Source organism: Phyllobates terribilis, unplaced genomic scaffold (genome assembly GCF_046119375.1).
Source record: "Phyllobates terribilis strain yellow unplaced genomic scaffold, ASM4611937v1 Scaffold_11__3_contigs__length_659146591, whole genome shotgun sequence".
NCBI lineage: Eukaryota > Metazoa > Chordata > Amphibia > Anura > Dendrobatidae > Phyllobates > Phyllobates terribilis.
Genome location: NW_027362771.1, coordinates 233,631,622 through 233,647,127, shown reverse-complemented (window position 1 = coordinate 233,647,127; position 15,506 = coordinate 233,631,622). Strand labels below are relative to the sequence as shown.

The window sequence follows — 15,506 nt, the reverse complement described above, 5'->3', positions numbered from 1 at the left end:
GTGCTGGAATGGTTGAAGAGTAACCATCACTTTAATTTTTTGCCCATAAATTAATAGTACAAGTGTAAATAAAAAAACAGTGTAATATATCTTATCAGAGAAATCTGCGTCATTCTCCTCTGCATAGAACTTTATGAGCACCAACTGTTATTTCCTATTACAGTAATAGGAACATCTGTCTTCATTGAATACAGATTTTACTCATAAATTGAGAATGATCAGTCCTGAAGGAGAAAGAAGCAGATTTCTCTGATAAGAAATATAACACGGGAGCTTATTTTCATGTGCACTATTGATTTATGAAACAAAAACGATCGTTACTCTTTATGATGGAAATATTTCATAAAGACGAAAAAGTTGTGGAAGTGATGATGCGGCCCCCACAGATTCCTCATCTCAACATCATTGAGTTTGTCTGGGATTAAATGAAGAGACAGAAGGATTTGTGTAAACCTAGGTCCACAGGAGATCTGTGGTTAGTTCTCCAAGATGTTTGGAACAGCCTCCCTGCCGGGTTCCTTCAAGAACCATGTGCAAGCGTACTTAGAAGATCCAGCCAGGGACCACAGCTGGAGACAAGACTAGTCTGGCTCTGCCCCTGGATGGTTCTTCACAGCAGGTGATTGACAGGTCTCACTCTCACGCTTACATAGCAAGAGACCTGTCAATCACCACTAGCAGCGCTGGGAAGAGCCGGCTGTGCCTAGACAGCACGGGCCGGTGAGTCCAGTGATTGGCTGCAGCGGTCACGTGCACTGTAGTCTTGACATCATTACTATTGCCTTTCGATAATCCTAGCAGCGCTGGACCCGGGGATGTTGTGTAACCTCCACTTTTATTTTATAGCTCTGCAACCTCATGGAAAAAGAACACTAACCCCTATAATGCTGGCTAATAGTGAGGAGTCAGAGGGCACTTAACAATAGTAGCGTTAATACATATAACAAAACACAGAGGAGACTGCAGCGTAGTACAAGAAGCACTACAGACAGAGGGACATAGGGTGAGCTGCCTGGCCTGAGGGGTAGGGGGCGACACTGCACCAGACCAGGTGCAGCCTTTCATGCTAAGGGCTTTGCATAATGGCTCTGGCCTATCAGCAGGACAAGGCTCAGGAGCAGAATCTGAGGAGTCCAGGGTGTGTACTCAGCGGCCTAATCGCATCATGTGCACGGCACACAATGGAGGATGTGTGTGCTACGTCACCTACATGGTGCAGGGCTGCTTGGTGACTCCTGCTACATGTGACTGATCACATGGTCATGACATCATCAAAGGTCCTTTATCTACTAGGATCCAGCATGAGCTGTCAGCCAGACAGGAGCGTCATCACACACGTGACCTTGCAATTCATTTCCCCGCCTATTTACTCTACTAGTCCATCTCCTCTCCTGATTGGCTGTAAGTTCTGCTGACAGCACCATCTCTAACTGGAGGCTCCCTACAGCTGAGGCTGCGCCGCGAGGCATGCTGGGTGTTGAAGTCCTGGCTAGATGATATATGCCTCAGAAGGATGAGTGCTTGTGTTGTGTAAGGACTACAGGCCCCAGGAAGCTGTGCAGCGCCGCTCCTGGCTCCCTCCGGAGAGATGACTAGTGCAGCATGTTGTGCCGTGCTTTAGCTCCAGCTGAGTGCCTGCCCGGGGATCCCAGAGAGTGAGAGGAGCGGGAGCAGAGCTCGGATCCACTGCCTGATTCAGTGAGTGTTTCCTGTGTGTGCTCCCATATGGCTCCGGGCTCTCGTGGTCACAGTCACACAGTGGCGGCCACAGGTGTTGTGTGTCCGGAGCTGAGGGAGTTCTGTGGAGTGGTAGAAGCCAGGCAGAATCACCTGCTGACTGGCCTCAGTAGTCACCTGGCTAGCTTCTGCTTTTCTGTTTAGCCACTTTTCCATTTTTGTTACAAAAGTGATGTCATCTGCTGAAGTTGGTGCTCCTGTGGTTTTCATGGCACATACAGGTTGGCACAGTGTGAGTAACTGTTTCTATTGCCACCTTTATGTGCACAGAAGGCTAGAAGGTCTCCAAAGTGCCCCGGTTCTGTGCTTGTAGTCCTTCCATGCAGATGAACAAATATCCCGTCCTGATCATCCTAGTCATGTATTAAGCGTAATATTGTTTTATACTTAAATAAATGTTGAGTTATAAAAAACGGAGTCAAGCCCCAGAAGAAGCTGTGATGGCGAAACCTAGGGTCACTTATTTTCATACGCAATCAAAGTTTAACTATGCAACTATCAACCGCAGCAAACGTGGATGTAACCATGCTGAAACCTACTATAGGATGTTGTGGATGGTTTTAATAGGCTGTTATTACCTGAAAGACTCCAATTAAATAGAATAAATGCAATTACAGTATGAGATCAGACCGTGTGGCTGGAAATGTGGCCAAAGCTTCGACAAGACATTGTGCAGCCCATGGTCACTATCATGTGGTGGTTGGACATTGCTGTGGCTGAGCTGCACCGTGTGGTGTGCACAACACTGAAGTGCCACAGCAAACTAGCGTGTCAATGAGTGAGTTAAAAAATTAACTTTTGCTTTAAATTGCAAATATTGGGTCTGCTGTGATACTACTTTTTCGATCTATTACAGCAAGGGTGGGGAACCTTTGGAGGGGCCATTTGGATACTTATACCATCCTTTGGAGGCTGTACGAAATGATCAACTTGAAAATGATCCTGCTATATTTGGTCAAACAATTAACTCCCCCCTAATGTAATGGCTGGAACTGCTTCTCTTTGGTGCGGCTGTGATGTTAGGTAGTATGTATGATGTTACTTGTGACTGTTTCTCCAGGTTTGCGGTGGTGTGGAGCGCAGGCGACTCTGCGATAAGGTTTGTGAAGAACTCCGCAGTAGTAAGGCTATGTTCACTTGCGTTGCGTTTTTGCTGCATTTTTTTTTTTTTTTTTTTTTTTTTCTGCAGGCAAAACCTGATCTCCTGCAGCAAAAAGCAACCTCAAGAAAGCTGTGTTTTTGTCTGGGTACACTTATCTCTTGTGCATGCTGATAAAATTTAGTGCATAAAAAAAATAACCTAATTCAACCTCCTCAGATTTTGGCAGCAAAACCTGATACTTGCGTTTTTTGCTGCGTATTTGTGACGCTTTTGCACTACCCATGGCACAAACTCTGAAAGTGACATGCAGCTTTTTGACAAAACAGTCAAATGTGTGTTGATGAGATTTCTGGAATCTCATAGCCTTTGCTGGTGCTGTAAAATGCAGCTGAAAATTTGTATTAAACACATCACTAAAACGCTGCAAAAATGCAATGTGTGAACATAGCCTTAGTCTTACCGAACACATGTATTACACTGCAGATCTTACAGTGGTAAATCCATCACTGCTTACATTTCACTTATAGAACTCAAGCAGTGGGAGATCTGCAGTATATACATCATATAGGATACACGGAGACTGCTGTATGTATATCACAGGAGACTCTGCCTTTGCTGTTTTCTGCTGTGGGACAGGAGTGCTTTGTATGTTAACTCCACTCACAAAGTACATCCGGGCGTTGGCACTGGTCAGCGTGAGGATCTAATCATTCATTGCACGCGCCGCAGTGTTCATTAGTAAACGCTGTGTGCTTGCAGAATAAGTAATTAAAGGACTGGCAGCCATCAAAATGCATCTGTCGGTGCGAGCACTAGTTCCCCGGGAATCTGCCCAGGGGCCGGAGAAAAGGGCATCGTGGGCTGGAGGTTTCCCACCCCTGTGTTACAGCCTTCATCCATTGCAATGGAATACACATCCACAGTAACGCATGCTGGTATTGTAGTTGATTTCCAGGCTAGCTTAATAGCATACTTTCCACCAAATGTGTGAATTTGGCCTATATCCTTTAAGATGCATTCAATTTTTTTTTTTTTTTTGTTTTATGCACTGCGTACATACAGTTGAAACCAGAAGTTTACATACAGTACACTATATGTGAAAAGACACATATGCATGTTTTTCTCAATATCTGACATGAAATCAGAATAAACCTTTCCTGTTTTGGGTCAATTAGGATTACCATAATTTTTAATATTTGCCAAATGCCAAAATAATAAGAGAATGTTTTAAGGCATTTTTACTACTTACTGCAAAGTCAAAAGTTTACATACATTTCCTTAGTATTTGGTACCATTGCCCTTAAACTGAGTGACTTGGGTCAAACGTTTGGGATATCCTTCCACAAGCTTCTCACAATAGTTTGTCAGCATTTGGGCCATTCCTCCTGACAAAACTGGTGTAAGTGATCCAGGTTTGTAGGTCGCCTTGCTCGCAGCCTTTTCAGCTTTGCCCATAAATTTTCAATAGGATTGAGATCAGGGCTTTGTGATGGCCACTCCAAAACATTGCCTTTGTTATCCTTAAGCCACTTTGTTACAATTTTGGCAGTATGCTTCAGGTCATTGTCCATTTGGAAGACCCATTTCCGCCCCAAGCTTTAACTTCCTGGCTGATGTCTTGAGATGTTGCTTCAGTATTGCCACATAATCTTCATTTCTCATTATGCCATTTATTTTGTGAAGTGCACCAGTCCCTCCTGCAGCAAAACAATTCTCTTCCTGATATCTTGGCTGATTTCTTTAGACTATCACATGATGCTACACAACGAAGAAGTGTGTTTCAGGTCTGCATTTAAGTACATCCACAGGTGTGTCTCTAACTCAGATGTTGCCAAAAAACCGATCAGAAGCTTCCAAACACATGACATCATCATATGGGCAGTCCAGAATTGTTTAAAGGCATAGTAATCTTAGTGTATGTAAATGTTTGACTTTGCAGTAAGTAATAATAATGCCTAAAAAAACATTCTCTCTCTCATTATTCTGGCATTTGGCAAATATTAAAAATTATGTTAATCCTAATTTTCCTAAAACAGGAAAGGTTTATTCTGATTTCCGGTCAGATTATGAGGAAAACATGCACGTGTCTCTTTATATAGTGTATTTAAACTTCTGGTTTCAACTGTATAATGTATTTAAAACTTTTATTACATTTACTTTGCAGGCAGGCAATTGGGGAGTGATTCCGTTTTTACTGTGTTCACCGTGCAGTAAAAAGGCCTAACTTTATTCTGCAGGTCTCCCTCTCTTTAACCCTTTCCCCACCCAAGACTTTTGTCATACCAGGAGACTTTTCAGTAGCCATGGACATTTTGTGTTATGTACTGCCCACCAATTAACATAACTATCACTGCTAACGGTGATATTGCAATCGCTGCCATTTTCATGTAATTTGAAAGCTAAGCCTTTTGCTTTTTGAAAGGAGGGTTGGTTGTGATGGAGAAAAAGTACTAGACTGCGATGAAAATTGCCACTATTCTGTTTAAAGCCCAAAGTGCTGGCACTACATCAAGGATGCGATTGCTTCCAGCAGCGCAGAAAGGGAGAAGTAGCCATGGGCAACTCAAAGCTATTAATTGGTATAGGGCACCCTAGCTCCATGCGTAATGGCCATTAGTGAAACTGCTGGGGCTCTCTGGAAGAAAGTAATGGTGAATAATAAAAATTGTCAGCGCTTATGGGAGCGATCAGTGAGATGTCAGGTTGCACCCAGCAGCGCTAACAGTCTTTATACACATGCCTGGACCTACCCCATAATAATTGCAGGGATATTATATATTACATAGTGGGCAGACTGTTAGGAAGTTTTTCTCACAGAATTGCATGAGATGCGGAATATCTACAGGGTCAAAAATTCATATGCATTTCCACTGTGTAAGGCTTAGTGCCCATGATGCAGAAATGAAGCAGAAATTTTCCTGAGCATTTCTGCATCTCCTTGGCAGAAAAAACACATGTAGTTTTTACATGCGGATTTGCCGTTTGTTTTTCCAATGCATTGTATAGGCAAATACGCATGCAGAAACGCACAAGAATTGCTCATGTCCGGATTTTTTCTGCGAGTATAATCCATGCTGAAAAAATCCTCCTGACCATGTGCACAGAACTTGCAGAATGTCAGCGGAAGTCATGGGATAAGGTATGTGATGCGTTTTTGGTGTGGATTTGCAGCGCTGAAACGCTCCAGAAACTCATCGTGGGCACACAGCCTAAAGACTAAGGCTATGTGCCCACGATGCAGAAATGCTCCGGATTTTTCCTGAGCGTTTCTGCACTCCCCTGGCAGCATGACCCGTCACATGACTTAATTATGTCATGGCAGGTCCTTTTAGACTATCGTGAGCTGCTGGGAAGCCAGGACGGATCGCTATGGAGACCGGGGGCCATCAGAAGGTAAGTATCATGTATATTTTTTATTTTAATTCTTTTTTTTTTTTTTTTTACAGGTACTATGGTACCCGGGTCTGGAGGAGAGTCTCCTCTTCTCCAGACCCGGGTACCATCCGCACCTTGACTCTCTTAATATTCGCATGTGCACATGTAGTCATGCGGATATTATGCAAGTCAATGGCGGCGAAAACGCCACGATTATGCAAAATAATTGGTAGTGCTGTTTATTTTTCCGTAATGATAATCCGCAGCAGAAATTTCCGCAGCATGTGCACAGCACATGCGGATTATCATTGGGGAACATGGCAGACCTTCTACCAAGCGTTTTTTAAGCGTTTCTGCAGTGGAATTGCCGCTGCGGAAACGCTTAAACACATAGTGGGCACACAGCCTAAATGTATGTAGTCCTCATATGACTGCATCGATAACGTTTTATTAAAGGCCAAAACCAGGAAGTATCAAAAACAAAGAAGCTTTATTTTAAATATGACATGCCAACAAGACAAAAACTGCAGAGGCAAAAATGTGCTAGATGTGTATTAAAAACAAAAAAACAAAAAAAAAACCACATGCTTTTGATAAAAAACATAAATAATAATTTAGTCAATAAGTGCAGAAAATCTGCAACATTAGAAGCGCTCCATGTACTCATTGTGTGAACGCTGCCTTACAAGGGACTGTTGGGAAGTAGTGATGAGCGAGTATGTTTTGTTAACCCTTTCGCCGAGTATACTTGGGCGAGCACTGAGTATTTATAGCTGCTCGGTGATTTGTTTGAATCACTCCCATGTGCATGATTTGCGACGGTTTGACAGCTTTAATACATGTGAGAAATGTGTAAGAAATAGACATTCCTCACATGTATCAAAGCTGTCAAAAAGTCGCAAATCATGCACACGGGAGCGATTCAAACAAATCACAGAGCACGCTATAAATACTCTGTGCTCGCCCGAGTATACTCGACGAAAGGGTTAACAAAACATACTCGCTCATCACTATTGGGAAGCATTAGCTGTGTAGTAGATTTTATAAAAAAAAAAAAAAATTTCCAATAGGTTGAGTGAGGGCATAGCAGATCATTGACACATCTACCTAGAATTTCTTTAAATAAGCAGTTTAAGGCCTAGCACTCTCATTTTATTGAAATGTAAGGTGCCAGGGCGGTAGCTGTGGCCAAGCTGCTTCGCTTGATACTATTGTCGTCCCCAGGGATATCCTGTCCGGGCCCACAGCACTCCCGAGATCTGTTACATCTCCCTCTCGTGGCTTCCCTGTCTGGCATCCTCTGTATGGAAGGGATTAAGGCACACTCCTTAGTGCCTAGTTCAGGTTGTAGGTCCCAGATGTTGCAGGAAATTTGGTACAAGCTCATGCTGCCAGAACAATATGTACTCCTCGTGCCTCCAGCCCACTGTATCTTGAACTTTCACTTGTCACGAACCTCACATTTTCTCTAACTACCTCATACTAAGTAATTTAACCAGGAAATGGTTCCCTTTTACTAGCCTGAACCCCTCCCACTATGGGCTGGATCAATCATTAACTGTCTCTTTACTTTGTCTGCCCCAGCTGTCTGTTGCTGGGCAACCATAACCTTTCACATACTTAACTACAGTCACTATCTTATAACAGTATGCACTAAGCATATTACACTTACAGCAGATTAGACAGTGATAGGCATTGTATGTCCTAAACACCAAACTATATCCTATACTTTTCTGAGTACCTGAGCTGAGTGTACCAGAGTTACCTTAGACATTACTTTGCAGTACCCACACAGCAGCATCAGTACCTATTACACTCTCTACATTTTACATGTCATCATAGAACGCAGTAAAAACGCATGTCATAGTTCACACTATGCAATTTGTTGTCTTCAGGGGCAGGTATACAACTGTCCCTGTCACAGTCTTACAGAAAGGTGGATCTTTAGCAGAAGAGGTCTGAGTTCTTGTCCGTATATTTAGTGTCAAGTCTGGTTCATGGTATTTGTCCTGGCCCTACTGATTAGCCCCCAGCTAGGCGTCACACTGAAATGTCCATTGATGGTGAAAGTGGCCTGGAGAACAAGGTACGGAATTGAAGGTACCAGGGAGTGCTGATATTTTTACTACCTGGGCAGGAGAACTGTCGTGGACAGCACTCAATTTAAGAATCCCCAATATGCCCTTTACTGCAATACCTGGTGTTAATAGTGATATTCAAAATTTCCTACTGTGGGTTTTTTCCTCATGCATTTAAAACGCCTGGCTTTCTATTGTTCATGATTGTTTTCTTCAATCTCTTTGCTGAGCAGTTTATTGCTACGGGCCCACATTCCTCTCAATCCAAAACTCTCCAGTGATGTCCAACAAGTGTTTAAACCATTTTTTCAGCGCTTTTTTTTTTTTTTTTTTTTTTTTTAACATTAGCTATGGGCATAGCTTAACCTCTTAACGACTTTTGACCTATATGTACGTCAAAAGTCGTGTCCCTTCCTTTGATGCAGGCTCACGCCGAGCCCACATCTTTCCTCGCACATGATGGCTAATTTAATCAGCCATCATATGCCTTCAACAGCCGCAAGTGGAGCATTGCTGACAGTCTGACATCGATATTTATCGGCGTGTCAGTGACGTGATCACTCTGCGCTGATGGGTTGCCATGACAGCCAAGGGACAACTGTTGACCCCTTTGCCTGTCATTCTGATCCTCCTATGAAAGCTGGCCCGTGGTTGGCATTCATAGGAGATCGTTTTTTTCGCTATACATAGCAGTGCTAATGCACTGATATGGATAGCACAAGCAATCAGCTTCAAGTCCCCAAAGGGGACTAACAAATACAGTAAAAAGTGAAAAACAAAGTTTTAAAACAAACTAAAAACACAAGTTTAAATCATCCCGTCTTTTGCCCCATTAAATGATTTTATTTTTAAACAAAAAAAACCTCCTTTTGATATTGCTGCATTCGTAAAAGACTGATCTATCAAAATGTAAAATCAAAGAATCTTATTGGTAAACAGCATAACGTGAAAAATAATCAAACACCAGAATAATGCCTTTTGGCTGCCACATCAATGCAATCATATGAAATAAAAGGCAATCCAAGCATTGTATCTACCCAAAATGGTATCCATAAAAATGTCATCTCGGGGCTCAAAAAAATAAGCCGTCATACAGCCCCATTATCCTGAAAAATGTAAAAAGTTACGGGTCTCGGAAAATGGTGACACGAGAAATTTTCCTACTTTTATTTCTCCAATCATAAAAACAAACTATACATGCTTTATATCTGTGTACTTGTACTGACCTGGAGAAAATTAACAGGACAATTTTACCATATAGTGAACATGGTAAATAAAAAAAAATTGTGGAATTGCACTTTTTTTGCAGTTTCCACACTCTTGGAATTTTTTTTCCCTTGCTTTCCAGTGCATTACATGAAAAAATGAATGGTGTCATTCAAAAGAACAATTTTGTCCCCCAAAAAACCCAAAGCCCTCATACGGCTTTCTTATTCACATAGCCCAGGTGGGCTTTGTTCCCTGTAGGCAAGAGAGGGGAAAGGCTATGTTCACAGTAATCATCTGTTAGAACGGATCCAGCAGCAATCTGTTAACAAAAAAGTTTTACGGACATGTGGTTTTTTTTTTTTTTTTTTTTTTTTTTTTAGCTGGACAAAAAAAAACAAAAACATATCCATCAGTTTCTTTCTTTCATTTGAAAAGGATCTGTTTTTTTTTTTTTTTGTTAGGTCATCTGGCCTTGTAGACCAAAAAACCTAATATTTTGCTAAGTTTAGATGCCGAAAAGGCTTTTGATCCTCGGGCTAATACTTTTCTGTTTAGTGCTATTAACGCCTTATTGACCAGTGATGTATATTTTTCTCACTAGTCACGTGCGGGGAGTTTTTTGAGCAGGCTCAGGAGCTAAGCCTGCTCTGTGTTGAACCAATGCTTGCTGTGTTACACAAGTCATGTGCCTGAAATGGGAGCTCCAATCGCTGCTGTTTAACCATCTAGATGCTCCTGTCATTCATTGACAGCAGCATTTATATGGAGCAATCACTCTTGTGCCTGCTGGGCTTTATAGGAGACTACTAGATGGTGGCCCGATTCTAACGCATCGGGTATTCTAGAATATGTATGCGGCCGACCGGGCGCACTACTTTAAATTAACCCCCCAATGTTTCTCCCCGGGGCCCCTCCCGACAGCAAGTGTGACGGGAGGACTGGGGAGCGAGGCCGCCGGTCGGGGTACTTCTGCTGCGAGCAGCCGGGAGATGACCGGCTAGCACCGGTCATCTCCCGGCTGCTTCGCCGCTGATCTCCCGATGGTGGCCTGCGTGTTTCAAATCTGGCTGGCCGCGACCTATCAGCAGAGCGGTGTTTAAATTTGGCGCCAATATCGCTGATTTGGTTGCGGCCGCGACCAATCAGCGAACAGTGTTAGTGAGGACCGGGGAGCGGCGCTACCTGTGCGGGTACTTCCGCTGCGAGCCGCCGGGAGATGACCGGCTAGCACCGGTCATCTCCTGGCTGCATCGCCGCTAACCTCCATGCGGCTACCGTCGGGAGATCAGCGGCTAGGGCCGCTGATCTCCCGACGGCAAGTGTGAAGGGAGGACCGGGGAGCGGCGCCGCCTAGGCCGCCGGTCGGGGTACTTCTGCTGCGAGTACCGGTCATCTCCCGGCTGCATCGCCGCTGACCTCCGTGCGGCAGATGAGCCGCTAATGGCCGCCATCTTGTTCTGAAATCCCGAGTCGCTGATTGGCCGCGGCCGGACCAATCAGCGACTCGGGATTTCCTGGATGGACAGACAGACGGGATAAGCCGATTATATAGTAGATTATTTACACTATATACTTTAATATTGCACTATATATTAGAAGTAATCAAGCGATCACTGGGTCAGATTTCCTCAGGGGACTAAGAAATAAAGTAAAAATAAATATTAAATCACCCTCCCTTTTCAGTGTTCAAAAATAAACAAATGAGACAGAAAATCAATATATTTGGTATTGTGTCCATAAAAGTGTAATTTATCACAATAGAAAATTTCAGACATACATTAAATGCCGAAAATAAAAAAAAAAAATTAAATTTGAACCACCAGAATCTTTTTTTTTTTTTTTTTTTTTTCCTGCCTCTTTCCCCCCTTCCTCCCAAGTAAATGAAATAAGTGCTTGAAACCTTATGGATAGGGCCTGACTCATGAAAGAATTTACACCAGAAAAGTCGCAACATTTTTTGCATAACTTGGAGTTGCACAAAAATGTGACTTTTGATGTTTTCATGACTTTCTCCCAGCTCCGCCGAAATTTGTGGCTCTGGGTTATGCTACCAGTCGTCTAATTCATAAATTCATAACTAGTTGAGGCGTACCTTATACCAGAGATATTACTCCAGTTCTTAACTGATGTAAGATTAGTGGCGAGGCACACACCACTTTACAAAGGGGGAAATAAATCCTTCCATAAAAAAGCAAATAAACTGTGTGGTGGCCTTCTGACATGTTGTCGTTGAGACCTCATACACAGTGCTATGAAAGATATATAAATAAATCCTAAAAAGACATTTTTTTTTTTTTTTCTTTGATCTGTGCGAAAACCAAAAATAGAGTCCTGTATTTTTTAGAATACGAATGCCTAATAGCAACACCGCATGGCACTACCCAAGGTGCCTATGGGCCTACACTCCCTGACAGAAGTTATGTAAATAGAAGCTTATAACCTGACGTTAAATTCATCCATTGGTTTTATAAATTACTCTTTTGAAAGCTGAAACCCTCCCAAATTTGGTTTAGGTTAAGAAAATAAATTGGCATCCATGCTGAAATATTGTTCATTTAATAAACACAGAATGGTCAGATTTTGTCAAGACAAAAGTTTTGTCGCCCACAGAAAGTAATGTGATATTCAAACAAATAATTATCTTAAAATACAAATATATGTTGCATAACATTGGTGAATGAAGTTGTGGTGCTATTAGTCATATTTAATATTTTGTGTGGCTTCCATGAGCTTGAAGGACTGCATCCATGCGGTTCAACAATGATTCATACAATTTATTAATGAAGTCATCAGGAATAGCAAAGAATGCAGTCTTGCATGCCTCCCAGAGTTCATCTAGTCTTTGATTTTGTCTTCCAAGCTTCCTCTTTCATCCTAACCCAAACATGCTCAATGATGTTCATGTCTGGTGACTAGGCTGTACTTCAGCACCTTGATTTTTTTTGCCTGGAGGAACTTTGTTGTAGAGATGGATGTATGAGATGGAGCACCATCCTGCTGCAGAATTTGACCCCTTTTATGATTTGGAATGTAAGAGGTAGCTAATACTGCTTGATATTTTAGGCTATTGATATTGCTTTCCACCTTGCAAATATTTCGCACACCCCCATACTGAATGTAACCCCCAGACCATGATCTTTCCACCACCAAATGTAACTGTTTTCTTGTTGTATTTTGGATCCATACAGGCTCCAGTAGGTCTCCTGCAGTATTTGCGGTGGCTGTGGTGTAATTCTACTGAAGATTCATCAGAGAAATCCACCTTCTGCCACTTTTCCTGAGTCCATCTGTTTAGCAGGCTGTGGGACTCTGCAAATGCCACACGGTTTTTTATTTGCCTTTTGTTTAGTGCTGGCTTCTGGGCACTGATTCGACCATGGAGGCCATTTTGAGACGGAATCCTACAAACTGTTCTAGTTGACACAGGGACTTGAGGTGACCAGGCCTGTTGGAGCTCTGCTGCAGTGGAAGAGGGGCTTGCTTTGGATTTTCTAACCAAAAAACGTTCCTCCTGAGCAGTTGTCTTGTGGGGTCTGCCGGACCTGGGCTTGTCAAACACCTCTCCAGTCTCTTCAAATCTTTTTTTTAATTCTTTGTACTTGACGCTGAGACACATTAAAGGTGCCAGCCACCTCTGCAGTGGATCTGGTCTTCAGCCTCTTGATAATCAAGGCTTTGGTCGCAGGGTGGATTTTTGGCATGTTGTCAGAGCTCAAGTTGCAGTTCAAGTGAAGGTCTGGGGTGCTGGGTTTCTTCTTATACACACCCACTAATTAACCGATCATTTACTGAGCACTGGTGAGAATGTAAACTAGGATTGGGTGCATTATATGACCAGGCGACAAAACTTATGTCTTGCCAAAATCTGACCATTCTGTGTTCATTAAATGATCAAAAATTCAGCATTGATGCCAATTTATTTTCTTTAGCCTTAACCAAATTTGGGAGGGTTTCAGCTTTCAAAAGAGTAATTTATAAAACCAATGGATGAATTTAACGTCAGGTTATAAGCTTTTATTTACAAAACATGGATAAGCGACATAACTTCTGTCAGGGAGTGTATACTACTGCCAGTAGTGCAATCCATGTGTGTCTGAGTACTGATATAAGGTTTACCTGTAATTGATGTTAATATTTTGTTATATACCTTCTAAGTTATTTATTCCAAGAGTAATCTATTGGTTTATTGCTATATGTTTACCTATCAATACGTTTCTGGTAGATTCTGTAGGATATCTACATAGAATTGCACCAAGTACCTCAAAATTTCTATTTCTTGTCAATATATTTTTAATATTCCAAAATACATATATTGTATGCTTCTGGTCTTACACAAGTTTTGGGACTTTCCTGTGTGATGAACTTCTCCATTATTTCTCTACTATCAAAGGAGGAGTTTTATCCAGCTAAATGTGGCACAAAACTATCTATCACGACTTTCAACATATTTTATGTTCTTTTAATCACTTTCGCTCGCATGACTAAAATTAGTCTATGAATGGTGTCTTTGCTTTTTAAAAGTCCACTTTTATTCTATTTTTCAACTCATTTTATTTTTTTTTTTATTCTCAATGACAGACAAGAGCAGGATATAAATGCTGTTATCACAGAGCGCAAGCAGTCTAAAGAGTACCAGACTATGAACACCTTGGCATTCCTGCTTCAACAATTCGAAATGTTATCAGGAAGTTTGCTATTAATGAGTCAAGAACCTTTTAGGTTCTGGGACATGGTTGATGAGAACCCTATGAAAGTAGGTTGAAATATGGCATAAAAAGCACATGCTACATCTAAGAAAAAAAAAAAACCCTAAACTTCAGATTGAGCTGGGGACATCCAGAGATAAACACTGCTCAAAAAAATAAAGGGAACACTCAAATAACTCATCCTAGATCTGAATGAATGAAATGTTCTCATTGAATACTTTGTTCTGTAGAAAGTTTAATGTGCTGACAACAAAAATCATACAAAAATAATCAATGGAAATCAAATTTATTAACCAATGGAGGCCTGGATTTGGAGTCACCCCCAAAATTAAAGTGGAAAAACACACTACAGGCTGATCCAACTTTGATGGAATGTCCTTTAAAACAAGTCAAAATGAGGCTCAGTATTGTGTGTGGCCTCCACGTGCCTGTATGACCTCCCTACAACGCCTGGGCATGCTCCTGATGAGGTTGCGGATGGTCTCCTGTGGGGTTTCCTCCCAGACCTAGACTAAAGCATCTGCCAACTCCTGGGCAGTCTGTGGTGTGACGTTGGTGGATGGAGCGAGACATGATGTCCCAGATGTGCTCAGTGGGATTCAGGTCTGGGGAAGGGGCGGGCCAGTCCATAGCTTCAATGCCTTCATCTTGCAGGAACTGCTGACACACTCAAGCCACATGAGGTCTGGCATTGTCCTGCATTAGGAGGAACGCAGGGCCTACTGCACCAGCATATGATCTCACAAGGGGTCTAAGGATCTCATCTTTGTACCTAATGGCAGTCAGGCTACCTCTGGCGAGCACATGGTGGGCTGTGCGGCCCTCCAAAGAAATGCCACCCCACACCATTACTGACCCACTGCCAAACTGGTCATGCTGAAGGATGTTGCAGGCAGCAGATCGCTCTCCACGGCATCTCCAGACTCTGTCACGTCTGTCACATGTGCTCAGTGTGAACCTGCTTTTTATCTGTGAAGAGCATAGGGCGCCAGTGGCAACTTTGCCAATCCTGGTGTTCTGTGGCAAATGCCAAGTGTTCTGCATGGTGTTGGGCTGTGAGCACAACCCCCATCTGTGGACATCGGGTCCTCATACCACCCTCATGGAGTCGGTTTCTAACAGTTTGTGCAGACACATGCACATTTGTGGCCTGCTGGAGGTCATTTTGCAGGGCTCTGGCAGTGCTCCTCCTGTTCCTCCTTGCACAAAGGCAGAGGTAGCGGTCCTGCTGCTGGGTTGTTGCCCTCCTACAGCCCCCTCCACGTCTCCTCGTGTACTGGCCTGTCTCCTGGTAGCGCC

General features: G+C 42.7%; 1 protein-coding gene across 1 annotated transcript in view; it reads left to right on the top strand.

The window, feature by feature from the left end:
- The first annotated feature begins 1,414 nt into the window (after positions 1–1,414).
- The window catches only part of TRABD (TraB domain containing), a 51,914-nt gene continuing 37,822 nt past the window's right edge, over positions 1,415–15,506 (top strand). The window contains exon 1 of the mRNA XM_073652117.1: positions 1,415–1,698. The gene's annotated coding sequence lies outside the window, so the exon portion shown is untranslated. The remainder of the gene's footprint in view (positions 1,699–15,506) is intronic.